The following is a 17,644-nucleotide window of genomic DNA, read 5'->3' as shown; positions in this document are numbered from 1 at the left end:
CTGAAGCCTGGGGAAGACGTGGGGTATCCGGAGACCCGGCAGTCTGAGGAACAACTCTGAGGCTCCCCAGCAGGCACAGCTTGGCAAGAGAAAGAAAGTACTGGACGGGGGACTGCGTGCCGGGGCAGACTCACAGAGCGTCCAAACGGCTGAGCAGCGGAAAGGGAACCGGGCAGAGGTGTCACAGAAGCCGAGAGAGGAGATGGTTCGCTACAGAGGGTGGCCAGGGATGGAGCAAGACGGCCAGGTGCCTGCTGGGACCTGACGACACAGAGGTCCTTGGTGTCCTCAAAGAGGACATTCCCAGGGGAGTGCCAGGGACGAAGTACGGCCTAGAGCAAGCTCAAGAGCAAGGAGATGAGGGAGTGTGCACAGCTTCTTCACGTGCTGCCCGGAAGGGAGCAGAAACCCCAGACAGGAGGAGAGAATGGGGGTGGAGCAAGGCTATTTGTCTATAAAGGTGGGAGCCACGGAGACTGTTTCAGGGCTGGCGAGAAGGGCCAGGAAGAGGGAAAGAGGTGGGGGAGGAAGGAGAGGCGGTGACAAAGAATGAGGTCCTGGAAAGGAAGGGAGAGAGAGAAGAGAAGAGAAGAGAAGAGAAGAGAAGAGAAGAGAAGAGAAGAGAGAGAAAACAAACCCAAAGCCGCAGTGAGGGACGGCGTGCCCCACGTCTGCACAGGCCACAGACTGGAGACGCCAGGTCCCACGGCCCCTTCCTGAAAGCAGGGGAGGACCGGTCATGGCAGGCTTATGACGAACCACGGGAGTCACAGGCTGCGACCAAGCGCATGTCCCTCTGAGATGACTAACACCATGAGGTAGATTAGGGAGTGGACAGGTTCAGGCCACCAGGGAGATTACTCTAACTAAGGGCATAAGAGGACTGTTCAATTTTTAAGAAACTGCAGACAGCCCTGTGGGCGAAGGCACGGTCTCCGAGTGTGGGGAGACGGCGACACTTCAGAGGAGAGCCCTGGCAGCCCGTGCGCCCACCAGCACGCCGCTACCAGCCCGGGACCCACGGAGGGCCCCCGACGGCCCAGGTCGTCCAAGGCCAAGGTGTGGGTGCCCATCCATCAGACAGGATCTCAGAACTGAGACCGAGCAGGCCTCCACTGCGTCCCAAGGAAATCCCATCCAACCAGGGCTGATTACTTTGGCCACCTTGTGGTGACCTCCAGGCCTCACCTCCTTGGTCCCCGCCAAACCGTCTCGAGACAGAAGCTTCTCCACAGCCAGACTTCCCACAATCTCATCTCCATATGACCGATTTCTCTCTCTCTCTCTCTTTCTTTCTCTCTCTCTCTCTCTCTGTCTGCTGTCCTCCCCTCCAAACCTCTCCACCGTGTCCTCCAGAACATCCTTTCCAAACTGGAACACCCAGCCCTTCACCTAGCTTCTCTCCACCTCTGCTTCAACAGAGACACAGCTCTACTGAGGGAAACGCCACTGCCACGTGGCCAGCCCGTCCCACTGACCTTGCCATCAGGAGGGGGGGAGGCGGGCACCCTTCTCCCTTCAGAACCATTACCACTTGGTCATGCTTGAAAAGACCCTGTTCCCTCATGGCTCACACTAGCAGGCACCCCGTAGCTAGCCCCGGGCCTCTGCGTGTTCAGCCACAGGCAGATGTCTGTCTACATTCAGGTTCTGAACCCACAACACTGCTCCTCTCCCAACCTGGGACCCCACCTCCTTCCTTCCTTCCTTCCTTCCAAACACAAAACCTGTCTCCTCAACCCCTGAAACTCCACCTGCATCTACGACCACCTCATCCTTCAACCTCGTAGGGTCAAAAGTTGATCCCTCCCCACGTGCCCTGGATCCCTCTCTCTCCTTCCTTCCCTTGACTCGGCTCCATCAACTGTCCCCTTCCACGTACCTTCAGTGTCCCCTCCAATCCTCAGCATTTTAATACGCTCAAGTCCCTCCCAACTGACTTAAGAAATACAAGAAAGGGGCACCTGGGTGGCTCAGTCAGTTGAGCGTCCGACTTTGGCTCAGGTCATGATCTCACAGTCTGTGAGTTCGAGCCCCATATCGAGCTCTGTGCTGATGGCTCAGAGCCTGGAGCCTGCTTCCGATTCTGTGTCTCCCTCTCTCTCTGCCCCTTCCCTGCTCATGCTCTGTCTCTCTCTGTCTCAAAAATAAATAAAAACATTAAGAAAAAATTTAAAAAAAAAAAAAAAAAAAAAAAAAAAAAGAAATACAAGAAAGGCTCCGTAACAGTCTTCCAATGGTGATTTTTAATTTTACAAATTCTGAATTATAAAAATTGTGGTCTTTGTAAACAACACAAACGTAGAAGGAAATTAAGATCTCCCATCATGCAAAATACTCAATTCCAGGGCTGATGAAATTTCCCCAGACTTATTTAGCTTGCAGCACGTGCTCCCCGGACACCCACCTGTGTGCCACCACCTGTCTTAAAGTCCTTTTTGTTACACCTCGGTGATTGCACAGTCTGCCGGCGGGTTACACCAAAATTTACTATGACGTCACAACCTGTCTTTTTCACTTGACAAGAAGGGCTTCCTATGGTATCTGTCACTTTCCCCCCTTTCCACCGTCCCGAACCCAAGCGGTTAAGCTCCCGTCCCGCATGCCGGAATACTGCTCTCACCAAGAATGCCACTGTTGCCACCTTCCAGGGACACCGGGCCCATCTCACTCACCCTCTCCACAGCACTGAACACCGCCGATCGCTCCCGCTACTCACGCACTCTGTCCCTGTTTTATTTTGACACCGACTACCCCGGTCACATCTACACCGCCTTCTCTCCCCTGCCCATCCTTCTGTGTTGCCATCCCTCAGGGTGTCTGGGACCAGCTTCTCCTCTCAGTTTGCCACCCTCCAGGGTCATTTCACGCGTACCAAGACTGACGCCTAAGCCCACAACAGCCCCGAGCTTTACATCTGCACCTCGAGCTGAACAATGGCCATGTCCACTTGGGTTCCCGTGGGTCACACCGAGCACATCCAGAAGGGAAACCCACCTGCCTCAATCTCCAAATCTGCTCCACTTCTGTGTCCCGCAGTGACACCATACACAAGAATGCCAGGTGTCACCTCCTCTCTCACCTCCCTCTCTCTCACCTCCTCTATGCGGCCAACCGTCATGGACTAACAATTCCACAGGCGACATTTCCCTCAGACCATCGACCTCTCCCCCTCCTCACTGCCATTACCTGAGTACAGACCGCCGTCCCCGCTCAGATGAAGGCAGAAGCTTCCCCACAGGGCTTCCGCACACCATTCTCCCCACCCCCCTCAATCCTTCCGAGGAGGGGCGTGGAGGGAGGCTTCTCAAATGAAACTCTTGTTCACACCCCTCCTCAAAACTCTGCAATGGCTTTCTGATGCCCTGAGGAAAAAAGCATTCTCCTGAACAGGAAGTGTGCGAGATCCTTCATCATCAGGCTCATTCCTGACCTCTGGTCTCTTTCTCTCCTCTCCAGCCAGACGGACATACTTATAATTCCTCCAACAGGACAGGCATTGAGTCCCTCTGAAACCCCCAGGATCTGGGCACACTGTTCCTTCGAACCACACGGCATAGTTCCTGCCCCCCTGCCCCCCAAACATGGATAATCCCCTCAGCTCTCACCCTGTTTCACAGCTTATCAGACCCCCTCTCCCCCAATACCGCCTCAGGTGACTCTTCTGTGTTCTCCCACAACACCCTGCACTTCTCCAGCACAGAGCCTCCCACACTGTCACAGCCTGTTTGCCAATCAGGGAAACGGCACAACGACCCCGCTGAAAATGCAGGCTTTGGGGGCAGACAGGTATGGGCCTGAAAATCTCCCCCACCTCTCATCAGCTCTATGGCTTTAAGCAAGTCATTCCATCTCTGCGCTCCAGGCTCCTCATCCACAAGGTGAGCTACGAACACCTGCCTCGCCGGGTTGCCACAAAGACTACGTCAGGCAATACAGGAAAAGCATGGTAACTGGCACCCGAGAAGCACTCAGTAAGTGCTAGTTTTGAGTCTCCTCTTACAATGGAGCTCTCTGGGAGCTGAGACCAGTTACCACTTCAACGTGATTCTGCCGGCATTCAGGGTAGGCACCTAGGAAATATAATCAACGAAGGAATGAGAATATACAATAAACGAGATGGGAAAAAATTCAGTGAGGACTCTGAGATCTTGAGGCTAGGCTCCAAGATTTCAGGGGATATCTAAATCACATAGAGTAATTTTTTAAAATTGTTTTCGGGTTTTTTTGTTTTTCAGAGAGAGAAAGGGAGCCAGCAGGAGCCTGGGAGGGGCCACAGAGGGAGAGAGAATATCTTAAGCAGGCTCCACGCTGAGCATGAAGCCCGATCTGGGGCTCATCCCATGACCCTGGGATCGTGACGAGCCAAATCCAAGAGTGGGACGCTCAACCAACTGAGCCACCCAGGCCGGTAGAGAAGAATCTGAAGATGTCAGAGACAAAGAAATAAAAGGTGTAGCCGGGTTTAAAATAAGTTATATTTAAAAACAAAAAACAAAAAACTAAGATGGCCCTATAATATTCTCTCCCTCTAAGAAGAATCGCTAAGGCAACCTCAATATTGGGACTGGTTATGCTCACACCTGCTTACGACAAGAAGAGCAAGGGACAGCTCCAAGTCCCTCTGGGTTGTTCCCCTGTATGGTCCCAGCGTGTGTACAAATGGGCCGCTGGTCACAAGGAAGCCTAGTGACTGGAGCTCGACCGACACACTTCCCACTCTTGCCTCAGCAGAAGGGCCACCTGGGACACTTCCTTCAAACAGACAGACAAAAACCCCAACACTATCGCAGCCTCTTTCTCTGGAGAGTCTGATCCTGCTGGTCCCGGGGGTGTATCTGTCAAAACGTGCCACCAGGTGATCAGGCAAGTTTAAGAAATTAATACATATCCCTAGTGCTGGAAAAGTGTGCCCCGTGGCCCGGCACCGGCACCCCTCCCCTCCCCCCTGCCCCCCCCCTCCCGCCCCCGACCGCATGCCCGGACGTCACGCTTACAGAGATTCCCGAATCTAATGTGAATGTCCTTCACAGGGGTCCCGAGTGACCAAACATCACGAAGACAGTTCACCACCCTGGCCTACACTTTTCCCGGTAACTCGGCTTGCCGCACTCTGCAGCAGGCGTACAAGTTAGCGAAGCAGAGGCGGACCGCACGTCTCCAGGCGGGAAAACGATTGCACCTGCAGAGGGAGAAGGGCGGGCGAGACCAGCCAAACCCGCGCCAGGCGCTGTGCAAGCCCGAGGCGGGGAGTCCGAAGCGAGGGCACCCCGGCCGCTCTGGACATCGGGCTGAGGAGCGCAGGCCCGGGGGCAGCCGTGCACGGGGCCCCAAGGCCCGGACCCCGGACCCCTTCGGCCGGACGCCGCACAGCCGCAGACCGACTGAGAGAGACGAGGCAGACCCACTCCCGCCCCGGGCCGCCGGAGTCCCCAGCGACCCGGCAGGAGCGACAGGAAACGAGGGGCGGCCGCGACCACCCCCGAGGAAGACCAAAGCGAAAAGGGGGGCGCTGAGACCCGCGCGGAGGGGAGGCCAGAGCGGCCCCGCCGCCGTCTCCTTACCTCACGGGCCGCCGCGGGCTCCGCCGTCAGCAGCACCCCGGCGGCAACGGGACAGCAGCCACAACAGTTGCCGGGGGTCCCGCCGCCAGAAACGGGGCACTGGGAATGGGAAGGGGGCGGGGCGGAGGGAGTAAAAAGTTCCGGGGAAGCGGGAGAGACCGCGACCTTCCGCGCTTTACGGCCCTCGGCAAGGGTACGCCCGCGCGTGCCGGCACACGCGCACGCGCGCGCCGTGACGTCCCCGCGGCGGCCCCGCCCCTGCCACGTGGGGCTTGTTTGGGTCTCGCGAGGCCCCGCCCCGGGAGCTCGGCCCCCGCCCCAGTGGTCCAGGCTGCTTTCTGAAGCGTGCAAGTGGAGCGGGGATGCTGCGGTGGGTCGCCGGCCTTGCCGGGGTGTCGGGAGCGCGGGGCTTCGCTCTGCCCTCCAGGCGCCCTGCCGCTTCTGTCCCCGAGCGGGTCCGCGGCTCAAAGCCACTCTAGTCCCTGGCGCAAAAGGGCTGCGTGGACCGACAGTCCCTTGTCTCTGGAAGGCGCTCGGCTCTTCCTTGGGCCAGGCTCTAGCAGAGCGTCTGAAATCCGGTCTGCGGGCCTGGCCCGACCTCGGAGGCGGGTTTAGAGACCCTGAGCTCTGGGCGGGATCTCACTCTGCACCTTCCTGGCTTGCCTGGGCCCGAGGAAGCGGAGTCATTCACCCCATCTTCTGAGAAGCCTCCCGTCCAGTCCTCCCTTCCTATCGCTTGGCCCTGTTTTCTTTCCCTCGTGGAACTCATCAGTATCTAAAGTATGTGTTCGCTGACTGCCTTTGCCACCAGTGGCAGGCCCCGGACCCTGTCGACAGAACCTCAATCTTAGGCACGGCAGCACTTGCAGCAGCGCTTGGCGCATGGTCCAGCCAGTATTTCTTTGAATGGGGAGCGTTCTGAGGGCACGGCCGCCACTGCACGGTGGGCCACACTCTCCACTTCCCGGTCTTGGGATTGAAGCCCGTCTTGCCACACAAGCCAGTCTCGTTTCCTTATGGCCTCTGATGATGGGATTCCGCAGTGCACAAGAACTAGAGGGCTGCTGCCATTTTAGGGGGTGGCAGAAAGCTCAGGGACCCCGGTGGCACCAGGCCGGCCCACAACCTGCACAACTGTCTACCCACTGACTCGCCAGTTAACTCACACGCTACATTGCACCGGGTTCTGGCTGCCTGAGGATGGAAACTCCGCCTCTTGCTGGTCTGATGCATAAAAGTTGAAGACATTCTGCGCTTCTGTGCAGAGAAATTCTTCAGTATTTTAGCTAATGGCTTAGAGCTTGGTGTCACCTGACTACCCAAAAGGGAGAGGAAATAGACCAACCCATCTGAGGTTGTATTCTTGAGGACGTCCCAGATGTGGCAGTTTGGGGAGAAAAACTTCACAAGTTTTCCTGATGAGTAGTTTCACCTATGCCATTTTCAGGCTTGTGAATTGGGGAGAAACCTAGTTGTCTGTACGAAACGGTGGGTGAAATGAAGTGATGGTGTTGTAAATTCCATTCCGTTTACGTGCAGTTAAGTAGTGAACACGCTGTACGCATTTCTGCCTGCTTACCTCAACCATCACTATTTTTTTGATGTTTATTTATTTTGAGAGAGGGAGAGAGAACAAGCAGGGGAGAGGGGCAGAGAGAGAAGGAGAGAGAGAGAGGATCCCAAGCAGGCTCTGCACCACCAGTGCAGAGCCGGACGCAGGACTGGGACCCACCAACGCTGAGATCATGACCTGAGCCCAAATCAAGAGTCAGAGGCTCAACCGCCTGAGCCACCCAGGTGCCCCTCAACCGTCACTATTTTACATCTCCACGTTAAAAGGCTAAGTCCCACGGCTCCTTTATTGTCGACGTTGGTTCTTGTACTTTCTAGGCTCTCATACCCACCAAATGCCCTATTCTTCAGGAGGACTGACTGTTTTCTCTTCTGGGCTTCTCCTACTCCACGAAACGCCAGAGTGACTTCTCGTACGATACTTCACAGAGCAGACCATCCCATGCACAATTACACGTCTTGACAGGACTTTTCACTCGTGGTATTTGGATTCACCGTTGCAAACATTCTGCCTTCTTGGTTTTCTGTCTCGCAAGGACTGAAATTACCAGGGGTGGGGAGGATAGTTTCAGCATCTGTTTCAAAAGATCCACGCCAGGATTTCCTTTGCACACCAGGAACTGGAGCTCGGAGCACCTCTCTGCTCCAAGCCCGATTCTCGGTTCGGTTCTCGTGCCTTACGCCAGAATGTCCCACGGTAGGTGTAGACAGGAAGGACAAAGAGAAAGTCAGTCACTCGGTCTGAGGGTTCCCCTCCACCCCCCATAGCCTCTCTTCCCCAGATCAAAGGCCTGGCCTGCTGGGTAGAAAGTTTCTGCGGCTTGTTTCAATCAAGGGGTTTCTAGCAGCACAGTTAACGCTTCACTCTCCGGTGTGCTCTGGGGATACAGGAAAATGCCATTGTAATTATCGTACAGCGCTGTAACTCCTTATTTACATTTTGTATTACAAAATGTACATTTTGCAAATGTGCAGTTTGCTCAGCCCCTTTCTGTGTGTGTGTAGTGACAGCAGGTGGTGCTGAGGACACGTGAGGCATTTTAGGGCACGGGCTCTTTCACAGGAGCTCCGGGGACTTGAGGCGCCCAGAGTGACCAGCATCTCTGCCTCCGCGGGCGCGGTATTAACATCCTACCCTGTACTTCCATCAAGCCGGAGTTTAATTAACGTGTTCTTTTCATGCGACTGGGTCTGCAAATGAATAAACAGACACGTTAATTACTCTGGCTGAGTCCACTGTGAAACGTGCTTCATGTTTGGCGACAGGGTGTTAAGTATTTGCCATAACAGAGGATAGACACGGTACGCAAAACCTTATCCACCTGTGTTACCAGAGCATAAAACAGGATTTGGAAAGCAAGGCACAGCACACACAGGCATTCCATCACCCTCCGCGCAGTGGCGGCATGGCTAGAGACAGATAGCCTCCCTTACTCTTCCGAAGGTTTGAGGACTCACATCTAAGTCTCTAACACGCGACAGACTGAACCGGCCAAGAAAGTGCTAAGCATGCGGTAGGCACCAGCGGCGGTGCCTCGGAATCGTCTCGGGACACGTAAAGCAACACCCTCTGAGTGAACTGGAATCAACCAGGCTGGAAGTCTGACCCGTACTTCTCGAGAGGCTTCCGGGAAGCTCTCTCGTGTCTAGAAACCGCTGGGTGCCAAGAGTTGAGCAGCCCGGAGGACAAATGGTAGCTGTGAAAGCTTTGTGGCTTCAGAAGGACTTTCGCTGGTTCCTAAGGAAGATACTTAGAGCAGGACAGGGCTCTTCTCATACCTCATCCCATTTGATCTTGTGACAAGCTTAGGAGGGGAGGTTTTAGCACACGATGTGGGCTCAGAGGTAACGTGACTCTTCCAAGATCACGCCGCTTGTGGGAAGATCTAGAGACGGAGCCGAGGTGTTCGTTCTGAATCCAGAAGCCATCTGCGCCGTAGCATAGGGCAGGTGGCCAGGAGGACGTCTGAGGCTGGGGACAGAGAGCGAGAAAAGAGCACGCAATGTAACAGTAAGGAGCCCCACTTAGCTGTGCTCCCCGGATCTTTTCAGGCCCTCGAGCCGTCTGCCAGGTGACCTTGCAGTGCGTGAAAGGGTTGGAGTATATGTGTCAGCCGTCCTGAGGACTTTGATAAAAGGTCGGCAGAGACCGCGGTGTGCAGGCCCGGAGCGAGGCCCCAAGGCAAATTACGCGCGTCCGTAGCCCTCCCGGGTGCGGCTTTTCATCAGCGATGGGGCCCTGAGCGGCCACCGTGTCTTGGAGGATCATGGGATCACACCGGAGGGGAGACTCGGGAAACAGATCTGACCCCGGCCTGACGCCCAGCCCGCCGACCCCCGGCCCGCAACGGCCGCCCGCCAAACCGCAGCCCCCTGCGGGCCCGTAAGCGTGAGGCCAAGTGCTCTGTGACGCACCGGGTCCCGGGCTGGGGTGTAGCAGCCATCTCGCGGCTCGAATAGAGGGCGTCTGGCCGCGTGGCCACGCAGGAACGACGCAGTCAGGGCCTCCGTCTCCTTGAGGGACTCTTCACTCGCCGCGAACTCGGGAGTCACCGGTCTTTTGTTCCGCTCATCTAACCAGCTTCTGAGCCGCTACGTGTGAGAACCCCATAAGCTGACACGTCGGGAACGACCTCATCATCCAGATCTCCTTTTGTTTCCAGTCCACGAATGGTCAGTCGGGTCAAAAACCGCGGGGTCATCTGGTCGCCCCGCTGGCTTCTCCGCGTACCTCCGCTTCGTCGCCCAGCGCGACCGAGTGGTGACCCCGGACTCTGGTCTCTTCCGGCCTCTCGTTCCTGCCGCTGCTGCCGGCGTTCAGAGAGTAGCATCCCTCGCTCTGATGACGATCCCCGAAGAGATGGCCCCGCTCCTGCTCCCACCCTGTCCTCGCTCTGCAGGGCTGGCTTTCCAAAACACGTGGGATCGTTGTACTCCCTGGCTTAGCACGTCCTCGTGACTCCAGTCGTTGCGGAGGTTGCGTCCGGACTCCTTAGCGTGTGGCAGAGCACGGTCCTCCTGGTGGAGCTCGCTCTGGGCCCACACACTGTGCGACGCTGGGGCCCGATTCCTGGCCTGTTTGCCCCGTGTGTGTGTGCGGCTCATCTTTCCTCTCACCCTGCTCTCCACTCACACCCGCCAGACCCATCTCTCGCTCGCTGGGATGCCCTTCCTGGCACCTGCCCCGCTGTGCTCGGGGAAGAGTTCTGCATTTAGACTCCAATGTCCCCCCCGCCCCAAGCCCCTCCGGTCAGCCCTGCGGACCGTCCAGAATTTCAGAACCTCAGCCCACGTCACCACCATCTCTCGGTGAAGCCTCCCCTTCCCCACAACACCTGGCCTCCCTTTGGTGTGGCCGCTGGACTCTCTCCGCCTGTCTTTACGTGGTCCTCTCCCCTCCTCGCGTGTCAGTCCCGCCCAAGAGGACTGGCTTCCCCGTAACCATCTTGTGCTGCGCCCTGCATCCACCAGATGATTACTTGAGGGAAAGCGGTGAGCGCGAGCTCCGTTTGCCGATCTGTGAAATGGCAGTTTCGTCGTGGCCTCGCGGCCTCGGAGAGCAGACGGGACTCTTTTCTGCCTTGGGTGTACCAACTCACCGGTAGGTGGCGCTGAGACTCCTGAATTGAGGTTTCCCGGGTCTCCCAGCCCCGCATCTGGAGTGCAGGTAGTCAGGATTAACTAGAAACCCAAATCAGACTCGTCAAATCTCCCCCTGAGAGGTGATAATCCATGCGGCCCCCGTGGCACGGGAGGGACTGAGGAGAGGCTCTCTGGTGCAGCTTCGTAAAGAGCGAGGTGCGCTTTCCTTCCTGCTGTCCTCACCTCGAGGGGCCTCTGCAGAGTTAGGGGCCCTCAGACACTTGGATCTGGGGCATCATCTGACTCAGTCCCCCAGAGTCTGAGGTCAGAGGGTCGCTGTCCTATTTGGTCAAGAGCATAACTTTGGAGCTGACCTGGCCTGGGTCTGAATGCCTGCACTGCCTCTTCCTTGGTGGATGACTCTGGGATGTTAGCTTTCCTGAGCCGCCTCTGGATTAGGCACCAATAGAGACCATATAAAAAGAGAGAGAGAGAGAGCCTATAGGAGATATATATATCTATATATAGATATAGATATAGATATAGATAAATATATATATTATATATAGATAATACAAAAATTTTAAAGCTCCGATATATATATATATATATATATATATATATATATATATAGTACGTGGGTATATAGCCATATACCTCCCTCCCAATATATATATTGAGAGAGAGATGGAGAGAGTAGAGATTGGAAAAGTTGGGCTCCCGGGACTAGGGGTTGGCGTATCTGAAATGATTTGCCCACAAAGCACATTTCTAGGGCCAGCCTGAGACTTGAGTGAGTTTTCACTGTAATTGAGCATCTTCCTTCTCTGACAGCCTCCTTTCTCAGGCTCCCCTTTGCTCTCTTGCAGCCTGGGTTCTTCTGAGGCGCCTTTCGTGGTGTCCAGAGCTTGGTGGGTTTTACTGTTGGAGTTTTAGCTGCTCGGTGGCTCAGGCTGCTGCTCCGTTTTGACCCACCTCTAAAAACTGCCTGCCTTTGTTCGTCTGGGGTCATTGCGTTCTGTATTTCTTCTAAACGTGTAACTGTTACCGTTTGGAAGGTCAGTTTGGTAGGAGCATTCTCTTTCATCATGGAAGCTGACCCCTCCTCCTCCAAAACAGTTCAGCTTTTGTAGCATTAACTAGAGTTCCATGTGTATTTCAAGTTTTTGGTTTTTGGTTTTGTTTTCTTAGGGGGTAGGGAGTAAAATTTACTTACAATGAAAAACCTACGTGTACCATTTCTTATACATTTGGGGGGGCGTAGTGTATGTGTGCTCTATTTCTTAAAGAAATACTCATTTTTAAATTTGTCTGTTTAAAAACTGAAAACTCCTGCTTTTCTTCCTCCTCTTCCTCGAGGGGTTTGGGTTGAAGCTCTGATGGCAGCCTTCCATCAGGGTGTTTACGTTAAGCCACTCAACGTTATCTGCTGATGAATCGCTTAGCGCGGGGCTACTGGCTTCCTGTTTCCCACCTGACAGTGGTCGGCTCTCAGAACCTTCTTTTTCCCTTTCAAGGTAATCGTATCTGTTTCCCTGCTGCTCACGTGAGCACTTTGAGACGCTCGGACCGTTATGTCGGTGGCGTGTAATTGAGCAAAATCTGTTTTCTCTTTGCTTTGAGGACACCAGCTCTCACCAGACACCCCGATCGATGCCTCATGCTGAGAAACTCCTACGTCATAGTGGGAATCTTTCTTCAATTGTTTTCCAGTCTCTTACCCCACACAGCTAAGCGACTAGACCTAACCGTTGCAGAATGAATCAAAACTACTGCTGCAGTGTTCCCCCTTCCCTCACTCCACCCACTTACTTAGGCACCACAGTCTTTTTTTGTGTTTTTAATGTTTGTTTATTTTTGAGAGAAAGAGACAGGGTGTGAGCAGGGGAAGGGCAGACACACACACACACAGACACACACAGAATCCAAAGCAGGCCCCAGGCTCTGAGCTGTCTGCACAGAGCCCAACGCGGGGCTTGAACCCACAAACCGTGAGATCAAGCCCGAAGCCGAAGTCAGATACTTCACCGACTGAGCCACCCAGGCGCCCCCTGGCACGGCAGAGTCTTGAGCTGGCTCTTTATCCTCCCCGAATCCCACGGAGGTCTGTCTGTTGGTTTCTCCCGTGAGCTGGAGGACTTTGTTATGGGATAACCGCTGGTTCCCTTGGTTTTTGACATGAATCTAGCACTCTCCCCCTCACCCCGTCTTCTCCCCTCAAGCAGGGACCTTCGTAAGCGCTGGAGGCAGTATGGTATGTGGTTGTTCTTGTTTATTTATTCTCCAGTTCCCTGCGAGGTGTGGACTCTTCAGGGAGAAGGGCACTGGTGGAAAATCGGGAGCCTGTGGAGCCTGTACCACTGCGGACCCGGGGCGTGGCCTTGCCCCTCCCCATCTAGGCTCCCCAAGAGCACAGCCCCTCCCCTCCTCCACAGCTGTGTAACTTTCTAGAATGTAGTCGTTTGTGGGATACTTGGGTTGAATTTCTCTAAGGCCAGCAGGAGGGAGACTGTGGCGTGACCATGGTCGGGAAACCGAGCTCTGACCAGCGGCCCTTGGTCACAAATGGAATGTCTGGTAGAAACGAATGAGAGTTTCAAGTCACCTGTAAATGGGGATAAAAATGTGTATGTGGCACACAATATAGCATATTTACATTTCTATTGATAATTTGAATGTATTAATCTTCTTAAAATTTATTAAAATGTGGATTACAATTTTAAAACAATATAGATAATACAAAAATTTTAAAGTTCCCAAAATTCTACATTAAAAAGTGATTCCTGGGTGCCTGGGTGCTCCGTCAGGGAAACATGTGACTTTGGCTAGGGTCATGATTTCACAGTTCAAGACTTCGAGCCCTGCATTGGGCTCTGGACTGTCAGTGCAGAGCCTGCTTGGGATTCTCTCCGCCCGCCCCCCCTCTGCCCCTCTCCCACTTACGCGTTTTTTCTCTCCCTCTCTCAAAATAAATAACACAAACTTAAAAAAAGGTTATCCCCCCCCCTTGTTTTCCTTCCAAAGTAATTAATTTGTTACCTGCTGTATCACAGGATAAGTGTTACTAGTATTAATAGCTGCTATTTATCAGGGACTCACTTTGTGTCAGAACGGTGCCTTATAACATCCCCACGTATTCACCCTGTTCGGTAGACAGCCTTAACCCTGTTTTGCGGGGCAAGAAGCAGGCTCAGAGGGATAGAACATTTGCCTGGCAATACATGCCCTAAAAGGAGAGAATCCAGACTTTAAATCATTTTTTTTAATGTTTATTTTTGAAAGAGAGAGAGACAGAGCGCAAGCAGGGGAGGGGCAGAGAGAGAGGGAGACACAGAATCTAAAGCAGGCTCCGGGCTCTGAGCTGTCAGCACAGAGCCCAATGCCGGGCTTGAACCCAAGAACTGTGAGATCATGACGGGAGCCGAAGTCGGACGCTTAACCAACTGAGCCACCCAGGCGCCCCAGAGAGAGTCCAGATTTTAAAACCCCAAGCGATCCCATGTTTGGAAATTGCCTAGACCAATCAATATTAACTCATCCGACCCACACACCTGAGGCCTTTCCACCAGGAGCTGGGCAGACAAGCTCCCTGGGAGAGAATGAGGGAGGGCGTTTTTATATCCATACAGCCATCGGACAACGCTGGTAAAAATAACAGCAGCAGGTGCCAGGCTAAGTCGGCTAAGTTCTTGCCATGGATCATTTTATTTGTTAATTAATTTATTTTCAGATTTTTTTTTTTACTTTATTATTTTTTTTAAATTTTTTTAAATTACATTCAAGTTAGTTAGCCTATAGTGCAACAATGATTTCGGGAGTAGATTCCTTAGTGCCCCTTACCCATTTAGTCCATGCCCCCCTCCCACAACCCCTCCAGCCACGCTCGGTTTGTTCTCCATATTTAAGAGTCTCTTCTGTTTTGTCCCCCTCTCTGTTTTTATGTTATTTTTGCTTCCCTTATGTTCATCTGTTTTGTATCTTAAAGTCCTCCTATGAGTGAAGTCCTATGATATTTGTCTTTCTCTGGCTGACTACTTGCACTTAGCATAATACCCTCTAGTTCCATCCATGTGGTTGCAAATGGCAAGATTTCATTCTCTTTGATGGCCGAGTAATGCTCCATTGTACATATGTACCACATCTTCTTTATCCGTTCATCCATAGATGGACATTTGGGCTCTTTCCTTACTTTGGCTATTGTTGTTAGCGCTGCTGTGAACGTTGGGGTGCGTGTGTTCCTTCGAAAGGGCACACCTGTATCCCTTGGATAAATGCCTGGTAGTGCAATTGCTGGGTCCTAGGGTACTTCTATTTGTGATTTTTTGAGGAAGCTCCATCCTGTTTTCCAGAGTGGCTGTACCAGCTTGCGTTCCCACCAGCAGTGCAAAAGAGATCCTCTCTCTCCGCATCCTCGCCAACATCTGTGGTTGCCTGAGTTGTTCACGTTAGCCATTCTGACAGGGGTGAGGTGGTATCTCGTGGTGGTTTTGATTTGTATTTCCCTGATGACGCGTGACGTTGAGCATTTTTTCACGTGTCCGTTAGCCATCTGGATGTCTTCTTTGGAGAAGTGTCTATTCATGTCTTTGGCCCATTTCTTCACTGGACTATTTGTTTTGTGGGTGTTGAGTTTGATAAGTTCTTTCTAGATTTTGGATACTAACGCTTTATCTGATACGTCGTTTGCAAATATCTTCTTCCATTCCGAAGGTTGCCTTTCAGTTTTGCTGATTGTTTCCTTCGCTGTGCAGAAGCTTTTTATTTTGATGAGGTCCCAGTAGTTCATTTTTGCTTTCGTTTCCCTTGCCTCCAGAGACGTGTTGAGTAAGAAGTTGCTGCGGCCAAGGTCAAAGAGGTTTTCGCCTGCTTTCTCCTCGAGGATTTTGATGGCTTCCTGTCTTACATTGAGGTCTTTCATCCATTTTGAGTTTATTTTGTGTGCGTGATGTAAGAAAGTGGTCCAGGTTCATTGTTCTGCATGTCGCTGTCCAGTTTTCCCAGCGCCACTTGCTGAAGAGACTGTCTTTATTCCACTGAACATTCTTTCCTGCTTTGTCAAAGATTAGCTGGCCATACGTTTGGGGGTCCATTTCTGGGTTCTCTATTCTGTTCCATTGATCTGAGTGTCTGTTTTTGTGCCAGACACGGGTCATTTTAGATTCATAACCACCCTCTGAGGCAGGTTCTACTGTTCCCAATTTGAAGAAGCTAAAACTCAGGCTCGGAGAGGTTAAAGAATTTGGTTGACTTAGAGGAGAAGTAGTGGAGGAAGGATTCCAATCCAGGCAGCACAACAGGAGGGCTTAAGCTCCTCAGTTCTCTACTCTGGGGGCGCCTGGGTGGTTCAGTCGGTTAAGCGTCTGACTTCGGCTCAGGTCAGGATCTCGAGGCTCGTGAGTTGGAGCCCCGCGTCCAGTTCTGTGCTGACAGCACGGAGCCTGCTTGGGACTCTCTCTCCCTCTCTCTCTGCCCCCCCCCCCCCACTCGTGCTGTCTCTGTGTCTCTCAAAATAAATAAAAAGGCTTTAAAAAGTCATTTCTAAAACACCAGTCATCTACTTTGTTCATGAATCTGTCGTTTGGGCAGGGCTTGGTGGCGTCAGCTTATTTCCCCCCCGTGTGGCATCGGCGGGGGGAGTGGGGGGCCTGAAGGCCGGGGGCTGGGACCATCTGAGGGTCACTGACATGTCTATTACTTGTGGCTGGTCGTCAGCTGAACACCTACATGTGGGCTCTGCCTGCCGCTGCTTGGCTTCCTCCCAGCAAGGCAACCCAGCAACATTATCAGTCATTAGACGAGGCAAATTAAAACCACAATGAGCTGTCACTACACCCCTACCAGAATGTCTAAGACCAAAAAGACTGACCATGCCCAGGGGTGTCAAGGATGCTCTCGTACAAACATTTTGGAAAAGGGCCGGGCGGTCTGTTAGGAAGTTAAACATCCACTTACCCTGTGACCCAGCCATGTAACTCCAAGGTAATCCCTGCGAAAGGAAAGGAGAGTGTATACAAGGGCTTACATGTGAATGTTCACAGCAGCTTTATTTGAAGGAGCCAACAATGAGAAACACCCCAAATGTTCATCGGCAGGTGAACAGATAAGTAAAGTATGGCATACAGTGAAATACAATTCAGCAATAAAAATTAACTATGGGTACATGGAATAACATGGGCAGCTCTCAAAGTTACGACGCTGAGTGAAAGAAACCAGACAAAAAAGTGCATGCACAGTATTATTCAATTTACATAAAATGTTTAGAAAATGCAAACTGACCTGTGGTGCCGGGAAGCACGCCAGCGGTTGCCTGCAGGTGCTAGAGGTGGGGTAGAGAGGGATGACAGTGGGGCATCAGGAAACTTTTAGGGCTGGTGGATGTGTTCGACATCTTGATAGTCGTGATGGTTTCAGGGGCATACACACGTCAAAATTTACCAAGCTGCACACTTTGAATATGTACAGCTTACTGTGCGTCAATTGTATCTCAGCTTAGAAAATGAATACCAACTCGGGTGGAAAAAGAAAGGGCGTGTGGGGGGAGATGCACTGTGGTGGCCATGTTGGAAAACATGACCTACCTCATTCACCAGGTGCTTCCAACATGCTGGGTACTGTGTGTGCTAAGTGCCTCGTGGCACTGGCGCTGAGTCCACCGGATAACCCAACCTGAGGGAAGATGAGGAGGTGGCCAATTATTTATTGTTATGATTATCTTGGTTGCTATTACAGAACCATGAGGTCTGGGTCTCTCTGGGACGGAAAGATGTCTCAGGGCTCTGGTGAGCAGGCCATCAAGGCTTTCCTTCCAGAGCCGCAGGAGAAACTGCAGGCCACTTCTTGGGACAGTCAGGAAGCAGAGCAACGTGGAGAAACGGGTGGGGGCTTTGTGAGAGGGTGTGGGGACATGGCTGCCGAACTGAGAAGCT

The 17,644-nt window shown here is 52.9% G+C and overlaps 1 protein-coding gene across 3 annotated transcripts in view; it reads right to left on the bottom strand.

Moving 5' to 3' along the window:
• LOC125152857 (pyruvate dehydrogenase phosphatase regulatory subunit, mitochondrial) overlaps positions 1 to 5,748 on the bottom strand; it is a 37,293-nt gene extending 31,545 nt beyond the window's left edge. For 2 of the 3 annotated variants that reach the window (XM_047835393.1, XM_047835396.1), the window contains exon 1: positions 5,565 to 5,748. The gene's annotated coding sequence lies outside the window, so the exon portion shown is untranslated. Of the gene's footprint in view, positions 1 to 4,997; positions 5,526 to 5,564 lie in introns of those variants that run through there. The other variant, XM_047835394.1, reaches the window with a different exon arrangement.
• Positions 5,749 to 17,644: the final 11,896 nt, after the last annotated feature.

The sequence above is a fragment of the Prionailurus viverrinus genome, chromosome E2 (genome assembly GCF_022837055.1).
Source record: "Prionailurus viverrinus isolate Anna chromosome E2, UM_Priviv_1.0, whole genome shotgun sequence".
Taxonomy (NCBI): Eukaryota; Metazoa; Chordata; class Mammalia; order Carnivora; family Felidae; genus Prionailurus; species Prionailurus viverrinus.
Note: the sequence above shows the minus strand (reverse complement) of the source record. Positions and strands in the feature narration are given on the sequence as shown.